Source organism: Medicago sativa, chromosome 1, assembly GCF_051527215.1.
Source record: "Medicago sativa cultivar Bolivia chromosome 1, Bolivia_mono, whole genome shotgun sequence".
Classification (NCBI taxonomy): domain Eukaryota; kingdom Viridiplantae; phylum Streptophyta; class Magnoliopsida; order Fabales; family Fabaceae; genus Medicago; species Medicago sativa.
The window spans coordinates 49,824,307-49,848,328 of NC_140749.1; the positions used below are offsets into that span (position 1 = coordinate 49,824,307).

A 24,022-nucleotide genomic window follows, 5' to 3' on the forward strand; every position below is an offset into this window, starting at 1 on the left:
GAATTGGCCTTCGGTGTAAACATGAAAGTTGTAGATAATTTTGTTAGCTTTCCAATGGCTTTGGTTTGACTTGAAAATGATTTTTGGTTTTTGAGTTATGAGGAAAATACTTCAAAGAGGTCTTAGTGAAATTTTACAAAAATTCCGCATAACTATTTCTAAGTCGACCCAAACCTTATGGATTGTTTCCAATCTTCGAAACTTGAGTTTTATGAGTTCAATTAAGGTGTATAATGGTACTTAAACTATGATGTGGTGAATCTAACTTGTTTTGATTTGATAATGGAAATTTTTGTGAACAGTGATAAAGGGAGACGAACTTTGTGATTTTTATGAATTCGTCGTATTTGCCCGGTGAAACGCCGAGGTATCCTCTACTGCACTCATATGTGGCCTAGAGGTATGCTTAGTTGAGGCATTGAAACTTGTCTTCTTGGTTTTGACTCCATAGCTTAATTATTTCTAATGTTAGGATTTTTTAGCGACGAACTTGTTGAAAATGGGCCTTTTGAGCCGATGACTCTATAAATTTTCTTGGATGATCTTATATGATTAATTGACGATATGTGGATGATTGTGGACGATTGAATATGATGCTTATCATGAAATGATATGTTGTTCCATTTTACTTGATTTATGAAAAGTATATGGAATTGTTGTGATATTTAGTAGGTTGATGTTGATATGTGTGATGATGACTCTTATGTGGATTATGATTGCTGAATGTGTGGACATGTATACTTGATAATGCAATCGTTGTTGAGATAGTCAATGTAATTGGAGGTGTACTTTTACATTGGTGACTTGTAAGAGAGAAGGTGTACTCTTGCGTTTGTTATGTTGAAATTGTGCATTGTCGGGTCCTTGTTGTATGTTCATGCATCATGATCATATAGAGTCATATGTGAAATGTAACAGAGGAGGTGTACTCTTACATAGGTGATTGGTAAGAGAGGAGGTGTTCTCTTACTTAGATGTTCGGTTGGCATCTATTGTTGTTGTATGGTACCACATGCATGTATGTGTCGAGTATAGGCTCAATGCATATTGAAATGGTGTCTTGATTGTGGTATGTGAACGATGTTTGTTGTTGGTGATGAACATGTTTGATGAGTGCTAGTTGTGATGTTTGGATTGTTGTATGAATGTGATTATTGATGCTAACTGTTCATGCAAACTATTTGAGAAATGAATTGGATTATTGATGTCAATTATTATCTGTTGATTATGATTAATGTAATGCTTACCCCCAGTGGTTTTTGCGGCCTACCTGTCTGTATGGATGGGTGGACGTTGTGCAGGAGTAGTTTCCTTGAGGTGAGTGCTTGGATAGCGGGAGCTTTCTCCGTTATCGTCTGGTGTCGTAGCTTAGGGCTCTGATTAGGTCGTAGAGTCTTGCTATGTCTTGTTGGTTTTTATTTTATTTTGTTGAGATTTGTCCACATGTCGGACTTGGAGAATTTTTGTATGATGATGTATTTTGACCATGGCTTATATATTTGGGAGATGTATGAATTATATTCCGTTGTGACTGTTGAGATATCTTATATATATATATATATATATATATATATATATATATATATATATGCGTGTATGTTTGGCTATTGGATTTTGTGTTAGCCGTAGCGTCTATTTCTTGAATATTTGTAATATTCGCGTGTTTTATCGCTTTAATAGAAAAAGGGTGTTACAAGTTGGTATCAGAGCCGTGGTCAGTCCTTGTCCGGACTAGTATGCGTTGATTTTTCCTGTTTGTACGCGAATGGTAGTGGATTACCTTTGGTATATGTTCTTGTTTTGTTGAGCTGTTGTCCTTATCTGTTGGTTTGGTTTTGGTGTAGAAATGAGATGGCTGGTGGTAGAGATGATGCGGCGATTGCGCAGGCTTTGGATTCGATGGCTCAGGTGTTGGCTCAGCCTAACGAGCAGGCGGCGGTTGGTCATCGTGATCCTGAAGAGACTGAGGAGCGGAGGCTTGATCGTTTCTTGAGAAACATTCCGCCGACGTTCAAGGGTAGGTATGATCCGGATGGAGCTCAGACATGGGTGCAAGCCATGGAGAGGATCTTTCGTGATATGGTGACTAGTGGGGATCAGAAGGTCAGATTGACTACTCATATGCTTGCTGAGGAGGCTGAGTATTGGTGGACCAATGCTAAGGGAAAGCTTGAGGTTGGTGGAGTTGTGACTTGGGCTAGGTTCAAGACTGAGTTTTTGAGGAAGTACTTTCCTGAAGATTTGAGGACTAAGAAGGAAGTGGAATTCTTGAACTTGAAGCAAGAGAACCGTTCAGTGGCTGAGTATGCGGCAAAGTTTGAGGAGCTTTCGAGGTTTTGTCCGTACATTAATGCGGAGGATGCTAAGGGTTCTAAGTTTGTGAAGTTTAAAAGCGGTCTGAGGCCCGACATCTACCAGTATATGTGTATTCAGGAGATCCGAGACTTTGATACTTTGGTGCATAAGTGTCGTATGTTTGATGATGTCGGAAAGGTTAGGGCTAATCATTACAAGGCTCAGCATGATAAGAAGGGGAAGAGTCATGGATTTGGGAAACCATATAACAAGGACAAGGGAAAGAAGAAAGAAGGTGGTGGAGGCTCTTAGTTGAATGTTGCTGAGGTCAAGTGCTTCAAGTGTGGCAGGTTTGGTCATTTTGCTAATGATTGCAAGAATGGTGATAAGTGCTACAAGTGTGGGAAAGCGGGTCACAAGGCTTTTGAGTGTACTTATGTTGGGAAGGAGATCACTTGCTACAATTGTGGTGAGAAGGGGCATATATCAGTACTAAGTGTGCCAAGCCGAACAAGGCGGCGGGGAAGGTGTTCGCATTGAATGCGGAGGAGGTGGAGCATCCGAATAATCTCATTCGAGGTATGTGTTTTATCAATAGTACTCCTTTGATTGCAATTATTGTTACTGGTGCTACTCATTCTTTTATTGCGGCTAGTTGTGTTGAGCGTTTGGGTTTGGTTGTGACTTCGTTGTCTCAATGGTTATCGATACCCCGGCTAGTGGTTCAGTGACCACTTCCCTAGTGTGTGCTAAGTGTCCTGTTACTTTTGGTAACGTTGATTTTGAGTTGGATCTTGTGTGTCTTCCGTTGAAGCATATGGACGTGATTTTTGGTATGGATTGGATGTTGACTTTTGGTGTTAACATTAATTGTTTGACCAAGAGTGTAACGTTTTCTAAGCCAGTAGCTGAGGAAGGTGGTAAGTTCTTGACTACGGAGCAAGTGAAGAAGTCTTTGGACGGTGAAGCTAGTGTGTTCATGATGTTTGCTTCCTTGAAGGAAAGTAGTGAGAAAGGAGTTGGTGATTTGCCAGTAGTGCAAGAGTTTCCAGAAGTTTTTTCGGAGGACATTACCGAATTGCCGCCGGAGAGGGAAGTGGAGTTTGCAATTGATTTGGTACCAGGAACCAGTCCTATTTCGATTGCGCCGTATCGGATGTCTGCATCAGAGTTGGGTGAATTGAAGAAGCAGTTGGAAGAGTTGCTCGAGAAGTAGTTTATCAGGCCGAGTGTCTCTCCGTGGGGTGCTCCAGTGTTATTGGTCAAGAAGAAGGATGAGAGCATGAGGTTGTGTGTGGATTATCGGCAATTGAACAAAGTAACAATCAAGAATCGGTCTCCGCTTCCGAAGATTGAGGATTTGATGGATCAGCTGGTTGGTGCGGAAGTGTTTAGCAAGATTGATTTGAGGTCTGGATATAATCAGATTAGAGTGAAGGCAGAAGATATATCCAAAACTGCGTTCCGAACAAGGTATGGACACTATGAGTATTATGTGATGTCATTTGGAGTGTCTAATGCGCCAGGTGTCTTCATGGAATATACGAATAGAATATTTCATCCTTTTCTGGACCGTTTTGTGGTGGTGTTTCTCGATGATATTTTGGTGTATTCTAAGTCAGAAGAAGAGCATGCCGAGCATTTGAGGATTGTGTTGGGTGTTTTGAAGGAGAAGAAGTTGTTTGCTAAGTTGTCGAAGTGTGAGTTTTGGTTACGGGAAGTGAGTTTCCTTGGTCATGTTATTTCTAAAGGTGGTATTGCCGTGGATCCGTCGAAGGTTGATGCAGTGTTGCAGTGGGAATCACCTAAATCTGTTTTTGAAGTTAGAAGCTTTCTTGGATTGGCAGGTTATTATCGGAGCTTCATTGAGGGATTCTCTAAGTTGGCGTTGCCATTGACGCAGTTGACTCGGAAAGGACAAGCTTATGTTTGGGATGCTAAGTGTGAGAAGAGTTTCCAAGAGTTGAAGAAGAGGTTGACTTCAGCGCCAGTGCTGATTTTGCCAAATCTGAAGGAATCGTTTGTTGTGTATTGTGATGCTTCTAAGATGGGTCTTGGTGGTGTGCTTATGCAAAATCGTCAGGTTGTGGCTTGTGCTTCGAGGCAGTTGAAAGTGCATGAGAAGAATTATCCGACTCATGATCTGGAATTGGCAGCAGTTGTGTATGTGTTGAAGATTTGGAGGCATTATTTGTATGGTTCTAAGTTTGAAATGTTCAGTGATCACAAGAGTTTGAAGTACTTGTTTGACCAGAAGGAGTTGAATATGAGGCAGAGGAGATGGTTGGAGTATCTTAAGGATTTTGATTTTCAGCTAAGTTATTATCCTGGGAAGGTGAATGTTGTTGCTGATGCTTTGAGTAGGAAGTCGTTGCATATGTCTGCTTTGATGGTTAAAGAGTTGGAATTGATTGAGCAGTTCCGAGATTTGAGTTTGGTTAGTGAGTTGACACCGGAGGGTGTGAGGTTGGGAATGTTGAAGCTGACAAGTAATATTTTGGAAGAGATTAAGCATGGTTAGAAGGAAGATTTGGAACTTGTGGATCGTGTGGTGTTGGTTAACCAAGGTAAAGGTGGAGACTTCAGATTGGGTGAGAACGGTGTTTTGATGTTTCGTGATCGTGTTTGTGTACCAACTGTTCTTGAGCTTAAGAGACGGATTTTGGAAGATGGTCACAGAAGTAGTTTGAGTATGAAGTGGATAAAATAGTCACAAGAAAGGGGGGTTTGAATTGTGACCCATTAAAAATTAACCTGCAACTTAAAAATGATTCTCAAGTAGTTTACTTGGAATAGTTAAGTTAACTTTCTGATTTCAGAACGTTCTGACGTTCTTGTGCAGATTATGCATAAACTGATTTAATTAAGTAACTGTGTTGTGTGTGTTTAGTGCATACTGAATTTAAAAGAGTAAAGGGAAGAGAAAGAACACACAGAAGTTTATAGTGGTTCCCCCAATGTGGGTTAGTCCACTCCTCACACTCTTGTGAGAGTTTCCACTAGGATGCTTGAGATAACCTCTTAAATCCTGCACCTTACAATCTGTGTTCACCTGAACACTTACAATCCTTTATTCTCTAAGCCTCAGCAGGCTTGCACCTTGTTGCTAAGTTAACCACTAAGACTTTTACAACCTTTGCTCAAACTAACACTTTAGTATCCCTAAAGCTAGATGAGACTTTGTTACAATTTGTATGAAGGTTTGAATGTTTGTGAATCAAACAGACAAGAAGAAAGAAAGAGAAGTTATCTTAGAGATAACAACGAGTATTGATGTGCACTAAGTAATGAAAGCCTTAGAGATTGATCAATTTCAGTTTGCAAAAGCTTCAAACAAACTTTGTTGTTTTCTTGTATGCTCTGCAATTTGTGTGGAGTTTGAATGTTTGAGAATCAAACAGAGGAGGGGGAAGAGAAAGTTATCTTTGCACGAGATAACAGAGAGTATTGATGTGCACTAAGGAAACAAAAGCCTTAGAGATTGATCAATTTCAGATTGCAAGAGCTTCAAACAAAATCAAGTTGTTTTCTTGTATACTTTGCAATGGTGCAAGTAAAGTTGAGCCTTTGATCTGTATTTATAGAGTCTTTGGGCTCATATAGCCGTTGTAAGGTGACCAATGGTGTTATGCCACGTGTCCTGGGCCCCACAAGCTTTTACTTGAAAATCTGGGTGAACATTCTGACCATCAGAATGTTGTTGCGTTCCCAGGATGAACATCAGAATATTGCTGTGTTTTTCATCAGAATGTTGGATATTCATGATGTTCTTCATCTGGGTTCATCATATTGATGAATGTTTGATGAATTTCTGGGCTTGCCCAGTACGTGACACAAGATTTGTTGAGTTTTATCCACCAAAAAGTAGCTTCTCTATATGCATCAAAAGTTGCTGGAAAAGTAGGATAAAGTTTGATTTAAATCTGTCTTGGATATTGTGCAGGAAAGAGAGGATAATGGGTCTGCAGCTTTAGGCTCATGCTTCCAGGAAATCTGCTTTATTTAGTTCAGAGAATATGTTATCTCTGATGCAAGATCTCCTTTTGCTACCTTTTTCTTCTTTCCACCAACTACACTGTTCATGGCTGGAAGCATATGCAGGAGTGAACATTCTGATCATCAGAATGTTTCATTTGTGCTTACTTTAGGATGATTTGTAAGACTACGTTTGATGTAATCAATCCTAATAGTATAGACACAACTGAAGTGCAATGAATGCAACATCTAGGATAATATTCTCATTGGAATAATCCTATTACTTTAATGTTCATAGTCTTAGATGAACATTAAAGACCTTTTTGACATAGTTCCTTGTCCATGTCATTATTGTTGATAGATCCATGCAGATGTACTTTTTTGGGACCTTTTATTCATGTCAAGTGTGCTTGCATGTTCTTCATGTTCTTGATGAATCTGGGTTTGCTTATGAACAACCTTCTGAACTCTCATCAGAACGTTCTGATCAACTCTCTGATCAGCATTCTGAACTAACTTTCTGAACTTCAAAATTAGTTCATGAATTCAAATGTACTTTGATTTCTTGTATCCTGGTATGATTTAAACTTTATTTGTGTCTTGGTTAATCACTCAAGAACGCACAAATACCAAGAACTATCAAAGTCCATTAATCATTTAATCACCATAGATGCCTTTATTGCTTGATCCATGCAAATGTACTTTTCTGGACATATATCCATGTCACATGTGCCTTGCATAACCTGGATCAATGTTCTTGAGATTCTTGGCTTGTTAAGAACAACCTTCTGATCTTTGCTTGAACATTCTGATCTTCGAGCAACATTCTGATCTAACTTTTTGACCTCAGTCTTAGATCTTGAATTCAAATGTCCTTTGATTTCTTGATTCTTGGTATGATTTAAACATTGTTCCTGTCTTAGTAAAACACTCAAGAGCACAAGTTAAATACCAAGGAATTAATCAAAGTCCATTAATTCTTTAATCATATTGGTTTATTATCTTTAAAATTAATTAGGGATTTTGCCTCAACAATCTCCCCCTTTTTGAAGATGATAAACCTATGATTTAGGATTAAGGATTTTGATTATATATATGAAGAATAACAGAGCTTGAAAATTTATTTTAATGCTCCCCCTCATTTTTATAATCCATTATGCAGAGTTTTTAAGAACTTTAAAAAGCTCTCCCTCAATTTCATAATATATTGCATAAAAATAAAAATATGCAAGATTGAACCAAAATCAATATTCATTCATTGAAATAAACATGAAGTACATTACATGATACATATGGTTCAAAACAAAAAAGAAATTCTTAGCATGTGATCAAAAAAAAGGTGAAGTTTTTAAACTCCAATAACTATTGATCACTAGACCTACTTAGGGCCTAAAACTAAGAAAAACTTAAGACCTTAAATCCTAAAGCTTCTCCCCCTTTAGTCATCTGCAAAAAGGATAGGGAGGAATGACATAAAAAGATTCAGGGAGAAGGGTCCCCAGAATCAGAGGATGGTTCTTCATCAAAGATAGATTGGTCAGCAAAGGTTGGTCCAGGAATGGCCAAACCAGGAGCATGGACTTTGACAGTCCAATCAGCCAGTGCACACACAATTTTGTGAGTCTTGGTAGAGACCCTGAGTGTCCAAGAGGCTAACTTCTCAGCCCTTGACGGCTTAGCAGATGGAGCAGCTGGAGCAACATCAGAGGCTTCAGCCTTCTGTCTGTTGGCAGATACAAAGGTATTGGGAGAGTCAAAGAGAGCAGCCATGTTGGGAAGCTTGCTTGTCGTGGTGGTTTTCATTGGTGGTGGTGGTGGAGTGTATGAGGGAATAGTGTTTGGAGTGGGAAGATCAGAGACCAGGAAGTTGCTTGCACCAGCAACAGATCCCATAGTGGAAGAAGACAGATTAACATTCTGACCAGTTTGAGCCATGAGATGTACCTCTACAGAGGGCAAAGATCCTGAAGCCAATGACATTGGATCTGCTGACAGCAGGCTACCTTGAAGAGGTTCATTTGATGCATTCTGATCATAAAATTCTTGAACATTCTGCTTGACTGAACATCTTTAACATTCTGAGCAGTAGAAACTTTAACATTCTGAGCTGTAGAGACTTCAACATTATGAGCTTCAGGAATTGCAACTTCCTGAGCCACAATTGATTCCTGAACATGTTGAGTGGTTCCCTGACCATCTTGAAATATTTCATTGTTGAAGTCAGTATTGACATCTTCAAGGTTAAGGTCAAACCCAGTTGAGAACTCCATTTATTCAACTTGAACATCTCCCTCAATTGACATGTTTGAAGCTAAGATCTCAGCCACTTCCTTATTATCTTCATCTACATTCTGAGCAGCTTGAGGTATACCTTTATGAGCCTCAGTATCTTGCTTAATATTCTCAGCTTCCCTTTGAAGAGATGCATCATTATTCTTCTGAGCATCATCTTCAGTTAGTGACTCTCCAAGCAAAGCTTTGAATTGAGAGCTTCCTTCTTCTACAATCTCCCTTGCAAGCTTGGAAACTTCAGAGAACATCTTCAATTCTGGTGGAGAGGAAGGTCTAGTTTCTTCATTCTTAGGAGATTCATCTATGATTTCCTCTACCTTTCTCTTCTTTCTGGTTTTCTGAACATTCTTATTAGAAGTTCTCTTAGCAGAACCAGAAGTTCCAGAAGTTGTGAATGATGGCATGTTTGAGGTGGTGATGCGAAGTTGACCTAAAGTCTTTGATGTGAACTTCATGAAGTCAAGCTTACGTTTTTCTCCCTCAAGAGGCACTTTTTCTTTCTGAAAGATGGGGGTTAGGTGCATTCCATAAGGTAACCCAGCAACTGTTTGTTTGTAGGCCAAACAGGAATCAATCATATGTTGAATCATGATGAAGCAAAGGTTCAGCTTGATTTTGTTCATGAGGTGGTAGATGATGCATAGGTCCATATCAGAGACAACATCAAAAGAGCCACACTTGGGTACTAGGGTATGTCTAACCATGTTGTGAAGGATTTTTTGGGCATCCTCTAGATTTGTGGAGTTAAAGGTGTGATTTTCTTTGGTGTATTTGACTATGAGTTGATTACGGTTAACCCTAACATCAATGTACCATGAACAAGAAAACAACTTATTACCTTCATTTGGGATTTTCAAGGCTTCAGAGAGAAATTCTTAAGTTACTGTGATCTGAATACCCTTGACAGATGAGATGAGAAAGTTCTCATTTTCATTCTTCTTCTGCTTCACAGTCAAGTTGGTGTAGAACTATCTAACCAGATCTTCATATGTGTGCTCTTGCAAAGATACAAAGTTTGGCCATCCTTGTGGATCGGTGAACTCCTTCAGATTCTACCCCTTTGTTTCCAAGCTTCCAAACTCAAAGTATTTTATTCTGCTCATTGGTCTGAGAGCAATCTTCTCTGCTCTTTGAGCCCTTATAACTGCAGCAACCTTGGCAATATCCTTTCCTTTTCCATGCTTTTTAGAAGAAGCTTCTTCTTCATCATCCTCTATATCTTCTTCATCTACTTCTGCAGCATTTTCACCATCATGCTGAGATGAAGGTTTTTCCTCTGAAAGAGAAGCAACTTTATTTCCCTTCTTATAAGTCTTTCTTGCATCCTTAACAATCTCAATGAGAGTTTGTTCAGAGTCCTCTTCTACTTTCTCTTCAACTTCCTTTTCAGGGACTTCCACTTCTTCTTTTGGATCTTCTTCAATTTCCTCTTCAGAATCTTTTACCTTTTCCTCATCACTTGAATCTGTCTTCTTCTCTTCATCAGAGACTAGATTCACATGAGAGACCTTTGGTTCCTTTGAAGAGTTCTTCATCCTAGTTGACCGTCTGGTAGGAATGGGTCTAGGTTTGGTGATGGGTTTTTTAGAGGATTTTGATTTTGAAGATTTTGGAGTGTCAAAAGCAGGGTAAATGACGTCAGGAAGAATTGTGTGAACAGGGTTTTCGTTTAAAGGTTGTTGATCAGAGTTTTGATCAGCAGCAGCATTTTGTAGTGGCGATGGAGAGCATTCAACTTGAGAATTCTCATCATCAGCAAACTTTGAAGTAGTTTTGGTTCTTGCCATTTCGCAGAAAAAGTGAAGAACAAAGTGTTTTTGAATATTTTGAAAAATTTGAAGTGAGAAGTTTGGATTTGAAGTAGATGTGAAATAATCAGAATTGTTACTGATTATATAGACCAAACGTGCAAAGTGAAAAGAAAGAAGGAGAGAAAAAGTAGCAGTTACATTGGGAAGGAGGAAAATTGGAACCGATAGGAGAGAGAGAAAAGTAGCCGTTTTGAAAAGTGAAAGGGGATTGGTTGATTTGATAGTTAAGGTTTTACATGGTGGTTAAACCTTAAATGTAACTTCTTATAACCAAGCATTAAATGCTTAAGTTTATAGAAGAATCTCTGGAGAAATCAACACAAAATCTCACGCATGAAATTTATGACCCAGATTTGAGGTTTTGAACATTCTGACCTTTATGAACATTCTGACCTGGAGAACATTCTGAGCTCAGGAACATTCTGAACTCTGGAACATTCTGATGAATGTCCAGATTGAGATAGATCTATCTGATTTGCATCAGATGACATCAAGGGGTTTAGTCTAAGGCCCTTAGTGATCTGTAATCAATATTTATTGGGATTTTTCATGATTAACAATTTTTCTTTAAGAAAATTTAATCTATCCTCACCAAGGGATTTTGTGAAAAAGTCAGCTGGTTGATTTTCAGTATCAACAAAGCTTTAATGCAATATTCTTTTTCTGATCATGGTCTTTATTAAAATGATGCTTTGTTTCAATATGTTTAGACCTAGAATGCTGAACAGGATTCTTAGAAAGATTAATTGCACTTGTATTATCACACAAAAAATAGGAACACTTATGTACCTTAGTGAGTAATCTTCCAACTGATTTCTTACCACAAGCTTTGAGAGCAACAACTAGCTGCAGATACATACTCAGCTTCAGTTGTGGAGAGTGCAATGGTGTCAAGACCATTCAATCAATGCTTGTCCCAAGAATTGACAGGAGGCACTTGTACTCTTCCTCTCAACATTGTCTCCAGCATAATCAGCATCAAAATATGCTACAAGATCAAAACAAGAACCTTTTCTATACCAAAGGCCAAGATCAGTAGTATCTACTAGATATCTAAAAATCCTTTTAACTGGAGTTAAATGAGATTCTTTTGTACATGTTTGAAATATAGCACATATTGATATGCCATTGATGTTTACAACACAATCTTTATCTTTAAATTTTGCATTTAAAGTAAGATAATTATTCAACAATGCTTAAAGCAAACTTTCATGCTCAAAGCAAGGCCAACACATTTTTAACAACAAATTATGCAAACCTTAGAGCAATTTTTGAAGATTATAACAAGATCACACACAACATCAAAATGAAGATCAGGTATATATAAAATCTTCTAAAGATAAATTCAAACATATGGTTCATTTAAAATCATGTTTGAGGAATGATATTTTTATAAATCCTACCAAAATTAAGTGAATATCTTCACGTTTCAGATTATTCTGAAGTTTGATAAATTAAAACATTTTTTTTATGCATCATATCAATGAACAATCATGATTCAACATTTAGGATCAAACATAAATCTTCCTATGAATTATTTCACAACAATGATGATTTAGTTTGCAACTCATGTTAATAAATCAGATAGAAATGTATCATATTCATTTATTTTAAATGTGAAAAGATAAGTATTCACAAAATGATGTAACACATTTAAAGCATAAGACATCATGCAATGATTTTAATCATCAATTATGACTTGTGCAGTTGCAAAGGAGTATGATACTATCATGAAATGAGTATGAACAAAGTGTGAAACAATTATTGCATTTAAGTTTAAACATTTGATATAAGCACATATTAAACATGACATATATTGATGCGAATAATCATCATATTTATTATAGTGCAAATAAATGTGTGCCTTATAGGATGATGTTCCTTACTTTGAGATTCAATGAAGAGAGCATGCTTCTCTTTCTTTGAAATACTTTCTCATTTGGATGGAGAACTCCAAGCATCAATAAGGATGTCCTTCTGAAGCAGTTTAATCATCAGTAGCCTTCTCTTCTTCTTAGTCTTTCCAACTTTCTGATCTGACTGTCTTTTAATATTGAAGGAAAATCGAATACAACAGAAGGGAGTAGAAGCAGCGGAATAATTTCGATTTTCTTTCCTTGGATCATTACGAAATTCAAACATGAATTAGTGATTCGATTGTTACCTCACCTCAAAGTGTGAAATCTGAAAGCTAAAAACTGGAAACTGGAATCTCGATCACAGCCAAGCAAGCAGCAAGCAGCAAAGCCTCTAGCAAGTCCACACGAACAATGCTCCTCCAAAACTCGGTGCTAGCCAAGGAATCAGAAGTGCAGAGAAGAAAGGGTTGCTCTAAAACCTGTAACCAAAAACTTCAGCACTAGGGTTCTATTTATAGAACTTCTAGTGTGCTCTGCAAGTCAGAAGTCACTATTGGGCTTCATTAAGCCCAACAACGAGTTTAGTAGTTTTGCTAACTAATTAGCATCATTTCCTAAACGCACCCCTTTATATAAGTCATACTTATATATTTCTCTTTTGACTGTTCTTTGTGTGTGACCCTATAGGTTCGAGTCACGTTGGCAATAATATTAAATCTAATATTTAATACTATAAACAATGAGCGGTATCTAGCAACACATCATTGCTACCCAAGTGACAAGAATGTCAAGTGATCTGACGAAACCTTTCCATGATAATACTCATGTGTATAATTACTCCTTTGTCTCGATATCTTCATTGATCCCAAGGCATAGATATTTTGTCACCCTTGTATAGATCAATATTTATATTTCTTGATTCCAAAATATACTGAATAACGAATAAGTCCAATATCTTATATTGACTTAGTTCGGCATGACCATGCAGTTTTACAGTCATATTTCATCAAGAGGCCTAAAGATATATATCCTGTTTATGAGGAGGGACAAATCCCATCTAGGACACTCATGTCCCTCAGCATGATTCATCAAGTACCCATCAACCAACGTTATGGTTATCTTGTTACAGACAACGTTAGAATGGCAACAAAGCACTTGAGTCCACATCTAGGAATCATAGTGGTTTCAGGTCTAAGAGCGATATACATTATTATCATTGTGAGAATATCTTATGACAATATCATAACATACTATGTAGTATTCTCACGGTGGGTCAATCCAGTATAAATATTACTCCTAATACTTATACCTATGTATAGACTTAATATCTCATATCTATGACCCATGAGATGCGGTCATCAGTCTACATACATAATAGTCTCGATGCTTTATTATTATCCTTTATTCATATTAAAGCTTTGACTACGGATGCATTTAAGAATAGTGTTCTTTATGATAATGTAATCTCATGATTAAGTCACACTTAATTATATTATTACACGAACTATCTATTCTAAGGACTTTATTAACATTACATAAATATAATAAAGAGTGCCATATATTATTCAATAATAAAAGTCATGATACATAAGATAAGTTTAACATAAATTATTGGCCTCTAGGGCTTACACCAACAAACATATCCAGATGTTTCAGACATATGATCAACAGATGGAATGCTTTGTTCATGAAGAATGTTTCTTTGAACATTCTGAACTTGAGTTGAAGGAATTGTTCCATCATTTTCCATATGAGAATCCTCAAGGATATTTGTATTGAAGTTTGAGCTGAATTCCTCCATATTCAGATTAAAACCAGCTTGATTTCCAGCTAGCTCATCCTCATCAGATTCCTTTGTGGTAGTGTTTTCACTAAGCATGTTTGTGGTTAAGGCTTTAGCAACATCATGCATATCTTGATCTTTTAATGACACAGGATCATTTCCCACATCAGATTCTAGAACAATTTCTTGTTCATCAAACTGGAGTTCACTCATGATGTTAGTAACATCACTTCAGATTTTGAAGTTGTTTCAGCAGTAGAAGATTTAACGGATCCTTCTCCAATAAAAGCTTCCAGCTTTGTTAGCTTTCTGAGGTATTTTTCAGAAGCTTCTTCAATTTCATTAACCTTCTGAGGTTGTTATGCAGGAACTTCATCAACTTTCTGAGTTCCATCTTTTAGTAGCTGCATCAACTTTTCTGAATTCATGTTTCAGTAGTTGCATCAACTTCATGAACCTTATGGGCTGCAATCTCAATATTTGAGGTATTGCTTCAGCTTGCTGATTTTCATTCTCAGCAACATCAACTTCCTTTTGAAGTTCTTCAACATTCTGATCTTCAGTTTCAGATGTTTCTTGAACAATCTGAACTGTTTTTCCGAGCATCTTGAAACACATCAGTGTTGAAGTCTGAGTTTTAGATCTTCTGTGTTGAGATCAAAACTAGTTGTAAATTCCATTTGCTTATCTTCTAGTGATTGAACATTTTCTCCACATATAATCTTGGAAGCAAATATTCCTGCATCACAGATTGATAAAGCTTTTGGTACCCATATTACTTTGGGTCCTTGAAGGTTAGTGTTTCTCTTTTTAAGAGATTCTTTCTTATGACCACATTCTGATTTAAGATAATCAGATTTGTTGTAATAAGAACATTATGTTTTACCAATCTCAACCTTTTGAGACCAATCTAATTTAGGATAAAATGTCTTTTTGAAATGAGGATTTTTCTCAAGTTTCTTTTTATAAAAATGTTGAATTCTTTTTCAAAATGATCATTTTTATTTACCTTCTCACTTTTGTTTGTGATAGGTAATGAATCCTAAACTAGCCTTTTTTGAAAGGTCTTAACAGACTTTATAAAGTTGGTTATGTCCTTTTTTTAAAATATTACTTCTCTTTAAAATAACATTTTCTCAAATATATTAAAATGAGAGTGCTACAATTTTGAATGGTTTTAAGATATATCATTCAAGATAAGTAGTTTCACATTTTCTTTCTTTTTACAAGAAAAGTTATTATTTTAAAAGTTCATACTTTTAAGATAAAATGCATGAGTCATATGAGATATTATTAAACACTTTATATAAAAGATGAGGATTAGAATTTCTTACCTCTTCACTTCTTGTGTTTGTCTTTACTCATGTGTTGACTTCTTCTTCTTCTTCAAAATCATCTCTGGTTGCCATCTTTGCATCTTCTTCTTCAGAGAGCATTTAGTTTTGAAGTATCCCACATTGTTGCATGTGTGACATGCACTTTGATTTGCAGGTTTTGACATCACTTCCTTCTGGATCTTTTCCTCATACATTGTTGAGTGCTCCAACCATAGAGGTAGGCTCAGATGCCAATTGAAGTGGATAAAATAGTCACAAGAAACGGGGGTTTGAATTGTGACCCATTAAAAATTAACCTGCAACTTAAAAATGATTCTCAAGTAGTTTACTTGGAATAGTTAAGTTAACTTTCTGATTTCAGAACGTTCTGACGTTCTTGTGCAGATTATACAGAAACTGATTTAATTAAGTAACTGTGTTGTGTGTGTTTAGTGCATACTGAATTTAAAAGAGTAAAGGGAAGAGAAAGAACACACAGAAGTTTATAGTGGTTCCCCCAATGTGGGTTAGTCCACTCCTCACACTCTTGTGAGAGTTTCCACTATGATGCTTGAGATAACCTCTCAAATGCGGCACCTTACAATCTGTGTTCACTTGAACACTTACAATCCTGTATTCTCTAAGCCTCAGCAGGCTTGCACCTTGTTGCTAAGTTTACCACTTAGACTTTTACAACCTTTGCTCAAACTAACACTTTAGTACCCCTAAAGCTAGAAGAGACTTTGTTACAATTTGTATGAAGGTTTGAATGTTTGTGAATCAAACAGACAAGAAGAAAGAAAGAGAAGTTATCTTAGAGATAACAACGAGTATTGATGTGCACTAAGTAATGAAAGCCTTAGAGATTGATCAATTTCAGTTTGCAAAAGCTTCAAACAAACTTTGTTGTTTTCTTGTATGCTTTGCAATTTGTGTGGAGTTTGAATGTTTGAGAATCAAACAGAGGAGGGGGAAGAGAAAGTTATCTTTGCACGAGATAACAGAGAGTATTGATGTGCACTAAGGAAACAAAAGCCTTAGAGATTGATCAATTTCAGATTGCAAGAGCTTCAAACAAAATCAAGTTGTTTTCTTGTATGCTTTGCAATGGTGCAAGTAAAGCTGAGCCTTTGATCTGTACTTATAGAGTCTTTGGGCTCATATAGCCGTTGTAAGGTGACCAATGGTGTTATGCCATGTGTCCTGGGCCCCACAAGCTTTAACTTGAAAATCTGGGTGAACATTCTGACCATCAGAATGTTGTTGCGTTCCCAGGATGAACATCAGAATGTTGCTGTGTTCTTCATCAGAATGTTGGATATTCATGATGTTTTTCATCTGGGTTCATCATTGATGAATGTTTGATGAATTTCTGGGCTTGCCCAGTACGTGACACAAGATTTGTTGAGTTTTATCCACCAAAAAGTAGCTTCTCCATATGCATCAAAAGTTGCTGGAAAAGTAGGATAAAGTTTGATTCAAATCTGTCTTGGATATTGTGCAGGAAAGAGAGGATAGTGGGTCTGCAGCTTCAGGCTCATGCTTCCAGGAAATCTGCTTTATTCAGTTCAGAGAATATGTTATCTCTGATACACGTTCTTGATGAATATGGGTTTGGTTATGAACAACCTTCTGAACTCTCATTAGAACGTTCTGATCAACTCTCTGATCAACATTCTGAACTAACTTTCTGAACTTCAGAATTAGTTCATGAATTCAAATGTACTTTGATTTCTTGTATCTTGGTATGACTTAAACTTTGTTTGTGTCTTAGTTAATCACTCAAGAACGCACAAATACCAAGAACTATCAAAGTCCATTAATCATTTAATCACCATAGATGCCTTTATTGCTTGATCCATGCAAATGTACTTTTCTGGACATATATCCATGTCACATGTGCCTTGCATAACCTGGATCAATGTTCGTGAGATTCTTGGCTTGTTAAGAACAACCTTCTGATCTTTGCTTGAACATTCTGATCTTCGAGCAACATTCTGATCTAACTTTCTGACCTCAGTGTTAGATCTTGAATTCAAATGTCCTTTGATTTCTTGATTCTTGGTATGATTTAAACATTGTTCCTGTCTTAGTAAAACATTCAAGAGCACAAGTTAAATACCAAGGAATTAATCAAAGTCCATTAATTCTTTAATCATATTGGTTTATTATTTTAAAATTAATTAGGGATTTTGCCTCAACAGAGTATTCATCCAGGAGCGACTAAGATGTATCAGGATTTGAAGAAGTTGTTTTGGTGGCCTGGAATGAAGAAAGAGATCGCAGAATTTATGTATGCTTGTTTGGTTTGTCAGAAGTCTAAGATCGAACATCAGAGACCTTCAGGTTTGATGCAACCGTTGTTTGTGCCAGAGTGGAAGTGGGATAATATCTCAATGGATTTTGTTGGAGCTTTGCCGAAGACTGTTAAGGGTTTTGATTCGATTTGGGTGATTGTTGATCAGTTGACGAAGTCGGCACATTTTGTTCCTATTAAGACCGGTATGTCTGTGGCGAAGTTGGCTGAGATCTACATTGAGCAGATTGTTAGATTGTATGGTATTCCTTCTAGTATTGTGTCAGATCGGGATCCGAGGTTTACTTCTAAGTTTTGGGAGAGTTTGCAAGTTGCGTTGGTAACTAAGTTGAGGTTGAGCTCTGCTTATCATCCCCAGACTGATGGTCAGACGGAGAGGACTATTCAAAGTTTAGAAGATTTGTTGAGAGCTTGTGTGTTGGAGCAAGGTGTCAGTTGGGTCGAATGTTTACCGTTGATTGAGTTTACTTACAACAACAGTTTTCATTCTAGTATCGGAATGGCACCATTTGAGGCTTTGTATGGTCGGAGGTGTAGGTCGCCGTTGTGTTGGTATGAGTCAGGAGAAAGTGCTTTGTTAGGACCGGAAGTTGTGCAAGAGACTACGGAACAAGTTGAGATGATTCAAGAGAAGATGAGAGCATCTCAGAGTAGGCAGAAGAGTTATTATGATAAGAGGAGGAAGGATATTGAGTTTCAGGTTGGTGATCATGTGTTTTTGAGAGTGAATCCGGTAACCGGTGTTGGTCGTGCTTTGAAGTGTCGGAAGTTGACTCCTCGTTTTGTTGGACCATTTGAGATTATTGAGAAGGATGGGGTTGTAGCGTATCGGATTGCGTTGCCACCATCTTTGTCGAATCTTCATGATGTGTTTCATGTGTCTCAGTTGCGGAAGTATGTGTATGATGCGTCTCATCTGATTCAAGTGGGTGATTTGGAAGTAAGGGATAATTTGACTGTTGAGACTTGGCCAGTTAGGATTGAGGATCGTGAAGTGAAGCGTTGGCGTGGCAAAGAGATCGTTTTGGTTAAAGTGATTTGGGTTGGACCAACTGGTGAGAGTGCCACTTAGGAATCGGAGAGTAGGATGAGGGTTGTGTATCCGGAGTTGTTTCCTTCAGGTAATTTTCGAGGGCGAAAATTCTTTTTAGTGGGGGAGAGTTGTAACAGCCCGATTTTTCGATAGATTTATTTTATTATTTATTTATGTATGTTATATGTGCTCTTAAGTGATTATTTGCCTCTGTGTGTATTTTTGGTCGGGAATTGTAGAATTCGGTATTAGAAGGGTATTTTGGTCATTTTGGACTTAGGGGTATTTTGGTCATTTTATGAGCAAGGATAATTTTGTAATTTTGATGGAGATTATTTTTAGTGCTTAGTGGGATTAGTGTTATTTTACTAAGTTGCATGAGAGAGTGTAGTAATTATTTATTTACCGGTAGGTGACCGTTAGTATTACATTTTACCGTTAAGTGAGTAGTAACATTTTGGGTTAGAATAGAAATGGGTTAGGCCCATTAAGACTTTGTGAGTTGAGCCCAATTAGATAGAGCCTATATAAACTCTAGTTGGTAGTAAGAATATGGTTTTTACCAACATTTCATTTTCATTAGAAAGAGGTAGAGAGAGAAAGAGTAGAGAGAATACAAGGGTTTCAAGAGGAGAGCTAGAGAGAGAAAGCTAGAGGGAGGTCAAGCTTCAAAGATTGGAGCTAGGATTGGAGCTAAAGTGAAGCCCTAATGTTGATTTTGAAGAATTAAGGTAAGGGGGTTAGTCTTTAATCATAATTAATAGTTGTAGATTCTACCCTAATTATTTCATTAAATGGTTAGTTTGATTTTAGAAGTAGAAATTCGTGCCTAATTTTGATGATATGATTATATGCATGAATTGAATGATAATTGTGTTGTTGTTGTTGAATTTGCATGTCAAAATGGGTTATATGCATAAATCATGTTTTTGAATGATTATGATGAAGAATGAAGTTGTGGTTGTTATATTGTTGATGAAATCATGATTAAATGTTGTTGTTGTTGTTGTTAGATGTGTTGTTGATGAATTGATGCTTTGGGTATCATGTATTGGTGAATTATGATGAGAATTGAATGGTTGTTGAAGGTTTTGTAAAAATGTGTTGATTTGCCAAATAGTGTTGGAATGGTGTTTGATTTCATGTTTGGCTGTGTTTTTCAAACCTTTTGAGTACATATACATGTAAACAACCTTTGGGACGAGTTTGGGCATTTGGGAGATCAAAAATTGGGTTTTTGGGGTGAAAAATGGTGCCAAACCCGTAACTACAGGGGAATTTCGCTAAGAAAACTCGCTAATAGCGAAACTGTCTGGAACTATTTCGCTAATAGCGAAAATTTCGCTATCAGCGAAATTGCCCAGGGACAGCTTTTTCTGTTTCGCGTTCTTGCGTCTTTTTCCCTCGTTTCTGTTTTGAATTGGCCTTCGGTGTAAACATGAAAGTTGTAGATAATTTTGTTAGCTTTCCAATGGCTTTGGTTTGACTTGAAAATGATTTTTGGTTTTTGAGTTATGAGGAAAATACTCCAAAGAGGTCTTAGTGAAATTTTACGAAAATTCCGCATAACTATTTCTAAGTCGACCCAAACCTTATGGATTGTTTCCAATCATCGAAACTTGAGTTTTATGAGTTCAATTAAGGTGTTTAATGGTACTTAAACTATGATGTCGTGAATCTAACTTGTTTTGATTTGATAATGAAAATTTTTGTGAACAGTGATAAAAGGAGACGAACTTTGTGATTTTTATGAATTCGTCGTATTTGTCCGGTGAAACGCCGAGGTATCCTCTACTGCACTCATATGTGGCCTAGAGGTATGCTTAGTTGAGGCATTGAAACTTGTCTTCTTGGTTTTGACTCCATAGCTTAATTATTTCTAATGTTAGGATTTTTGAGAGACGAACTTGTGAAAATGGGCCTTTTGAGCCGATGACTCTATAAATTTTCTTGGATGATCTTATATGATTAATTGACGATATGTGGATGATTGTGGACGATTGAATATGATTCTTATCATGAAATGATATGTTGTTCCATTTTACTTGATTTATGAAAAGTATATGGAATTGTTGTGATATTTGGTAGGTTGATGTTGATATGTGTGATGATGACTCTTATGTGGATTATGATTGTTGAATGTGTGGACATGTATACTTGATAATGCAATTGTTGTTGAGATAGTCAATGTAATTGGAGGTGTACTTTTACATTGGTGATTTGTAAGAGAGGAGGTGTACTATTGCATTTGTTATGTTGAAATTGTGCATTGTCGGGTCCTTGTTGTATGTCCATGCATCATGATCATATTGAGTCATATGTGAAATGTAAGAGAGGAAGTGTACTCTTACATAGGTGATTGGTAAGAGAGGAGGTGTTCTCTTACTTAGATGTTCGGTTGGCATCTATTGTTGTTGTATGGTACCACATGCATGTATGTGTCGAGTATAGGCTCAATGCATATTGAAATGGTGTCTTGATTGTGGTATGTGAACGATGTTTGTTGTTGGTGATGAACATGTTTGATGAGTGCTAGTTGTGATGTTTGGATTGTTGTATGAATGTGATTATTGATGCTAACTGTTCATGCAAACTATTTGAGAAATGAATTGGATTATTGATGTCAATTATTATCTGTTGATTATGATTAATGTAATGCTTACCCCCAGTGGTTTTTGCCGCCTACCTGTCTGTATGGATGGGTAGACGTTGTGCAGGAGTAGTTTCCTTGAGGTGAGTGCTTGGATAGCGGGAGCTTTCTCCGTTATCGTCTGGTGTCATAGCTTAGGGCTCTGATTAGGTCGTAAAGTCTTGCTATGTCTTGTTGGTTTTTATTTTATTTTGTTGAGATTTGTCCACGTGTCGGACTTGGAGAATTTTTGTATGATGTTGTATTTTGACCATGACATATATATTTGGGAGATGTATGAATTATATTCCGTTGTGACTGTTGAGATATCTTATATATATATATATATATATATATATATATATATATATATATATATATATATATATATGCGTGTATGTTTGGATATTGGATTTTGTGTTAAACGTAGCGTCTATTTCTTGAATATTTGTAATATTCGCGTGTTTTATCGCTTTAATAGAAATAGGGCGTTACACAAAGATATACCAATTTTTATCCCCCTTTTTAGCCATAAAATATGCCAAACAAAATGTTGAGAGCATCTGGAGTACATCATTGCTTGTATACCCCACATTACAAAGACGTGCAGAAGTAGAGATTTGACAGCACGCCTCACACCACAGATGATCAGGCCTCCTCATGCAGGCAAATTCCCAGCTTGCCTCTTAGATTTTCAAATTGTTTAGCATCTAAAGCCTTGGTAAAGATATCTTCCAGTTGCTCTTCTGTGTCTACGTGCTCAAGTGTCACAACCTTTTCTTCAACAAGATCTCTGATGAAATGATGTCGAATATCAACGTGTTTTGTTCTGCTATGTTGAATAGGATTCTTGGAAATGTTGATAGCACTTAGATTGTCACAGTATAAGGTTAGAACATCTTGTTCCACATTATACTCCTTCAGCATCTGTTTCATCCAGACAAGTTGGGAACAACTACTCCCAGCTGCTATGTATTCAGCTTCAGCAGTAAAGAGAGACACACAGTTCTGTTTCTTGCTAAACCAGGAAATCAGATTATTTCCTAGAAAGAAACATCCTCCAGAAGTACTTTTTCTGTCATCAGAACTTTCCGCCCAGTCAGCATCACAGTAGCCTATTAGCTTACAGTTTTCACAAGATGAGTATAAGATTTCATAGTCACTGGTGCTATTAATATACTTCAGTATCCTCTTCACTTGAGTAAGATGATTCATCTTTGGTTCAGCTTGATACCTTGCACACACACCTACAACAAAAGTAATACCTGGCCTGCTTGCAGTCAGATATAGTAAACTTTCAATCATGTTTCTGTACATGCTTTGATCAACAGATATACCACTTTCATCCTTTGTCAGCTTCAAGTGAGTGGCAGCTGGAGTTCTTTTGTGACCACCATTATCCAGAGACAGCTTTTTCTGTTTTGCGTTCTTGCGTCTTTTTCCCTCGCTTCTGTTTTGAATTGGCCTTCGGTGTAAACATGAAAGTTGTAGATAATTTTGTTAGCTTTCCAATGGCTTTGGTTTGACTTGAAAATGATTTTTGGTTTTTGAGTTATGAGGAAAATACTCCAAAGAGGTCTTAGTGAAATTTTACGAAAATTCCGCATAACTGTTTCTATGTCGACCCAAACCTTATGGATTGTTTCCAATCATCGAAACTTGAGTTTTATGAGTTCAATTAAGGTGTTTAATGGTACTTAAACTATGATGTGGTGAATCTAACTTGTTTTGATTTGATAATGGAAATTTTTGTGAACAGTGATAAAAGGAGACGAACTTTGTGATTTTTATGAATTCGTCGTATTTGTCCGGTGAAACGCCGAGGTATCCTCTACTGCACTCATATGTGGCCTAGAGGTATGCTTAGTTGAGGCATTGAAACTTGTCTTCTTGGTTTTGACTCCATAGCTTAATTATTTCTAATGTTAGGATTTTTGAGAGACGAACTTGTGAAAATGGGCCTTTTGAGCCGATGACTCTATAAATTTTCTTGGATGATCTTACATGATTAATTGACGATATGTGGATGATTGTGGATGATTGAATATGATTCTTATCATGAAATGATATGTTGTTCCATTTTACTTGATTTATGAAAAGTATATGGAATTGTTGTGATATTTGGTAGGTTGATGTTGATATGTGTGATGATGACTCTTATGTGGATTATGATTGTTGAATGTGTGGACATGTATACTTGATAATGCAATTGTTGTTGAGATAGTCAATGTAATTGGAGGTGTACTTTTACATTGGTGATTTGTAAGAGAGGAGGTGTACTATTGCATTTGTTATGTTGAAATTGTGCATTGTCGGGTCCTTGTTGTATGTCCATGCATCATGATCATATTGAGTCATATGTGAAATGTAAGAGAGGAAGTGTACTCTTACATAGGTGATTGGTAAGAGAGGAGGTGTTCTCTTACTTAGATGTTCGGTTGGCATCTATTGTTGTTGTATGGTACCACATGCATGTATGTGTCGAGTATAGGCTCAATGCATATTGAAATGGTGTCTTGATTGTGGTATGTGAACGATGTTTGTTGTTGGTGATGAACATGTTTGATGAGTGCTAGTTGTGATGTTTGGATTGTTGTATGAATGTGATTATTGATGCTAACTGTTCATGCAAACTATTTGAGAAATGAATTGGATTATTGATGTCAATTATTATCTGTTGATTATGATTAATGTAATGCTTACCCCCAGTGG

The 24,022-nt window shown here is 36.9% G+C and overlaps 1 long non-coding RNA gene and 3 pseudogenes across 2 annotated transcripts; 2 read left to right on the forward strand and 2 right to left on the reverse strand.

Moving 5' to 3' along the window:
- The first annotated feature begins 2,472 nt into the window (after window positions 1-2,472).
- LOC146955083 (uncharacterized) lies at window positions 2,473-6,301 on the forward strand (annotated as a pseudogene).
- Window positions 6,302-10,900: 4,599 nt separating this feature from the next.
- Window positions 10,901-14,633, reverse strand: LOC146955084 (uncharacterized; annotated as a pseudogene).
- A 4,388-nt stretch (window positions 14,634-19,021) lies between these two features.
- Window positions 19,022-21,637, forward strand: LOC146955085 (uncharacterized). Of its 2 annotated transcripts, XR_015007972.1 has the most exons (3): window positions 19,022-19,412; window positions 20,401-20,498; window positions 21,388-21,637. It is a non-coding gene; the product is annotated as an uncharacterized LOC146955085 (long non-coding RNA). The 2 variants fall into 2 exon arrangements; XR_015007971.1 differs by lacking the exon at window positions 20,401-20,498.
- A 321-nt stretch (window positions 21,638-21,958) lies between these two features.
- Window positions 21,959-22,615, reverse strand: LOC146955086 (secreted RxLR effector protein 161 pseudogene; annotated as a pseudogene).
- Between the last annotated feature and the right edge of the window lie 1,407 nt (window positions 22,616-24,022).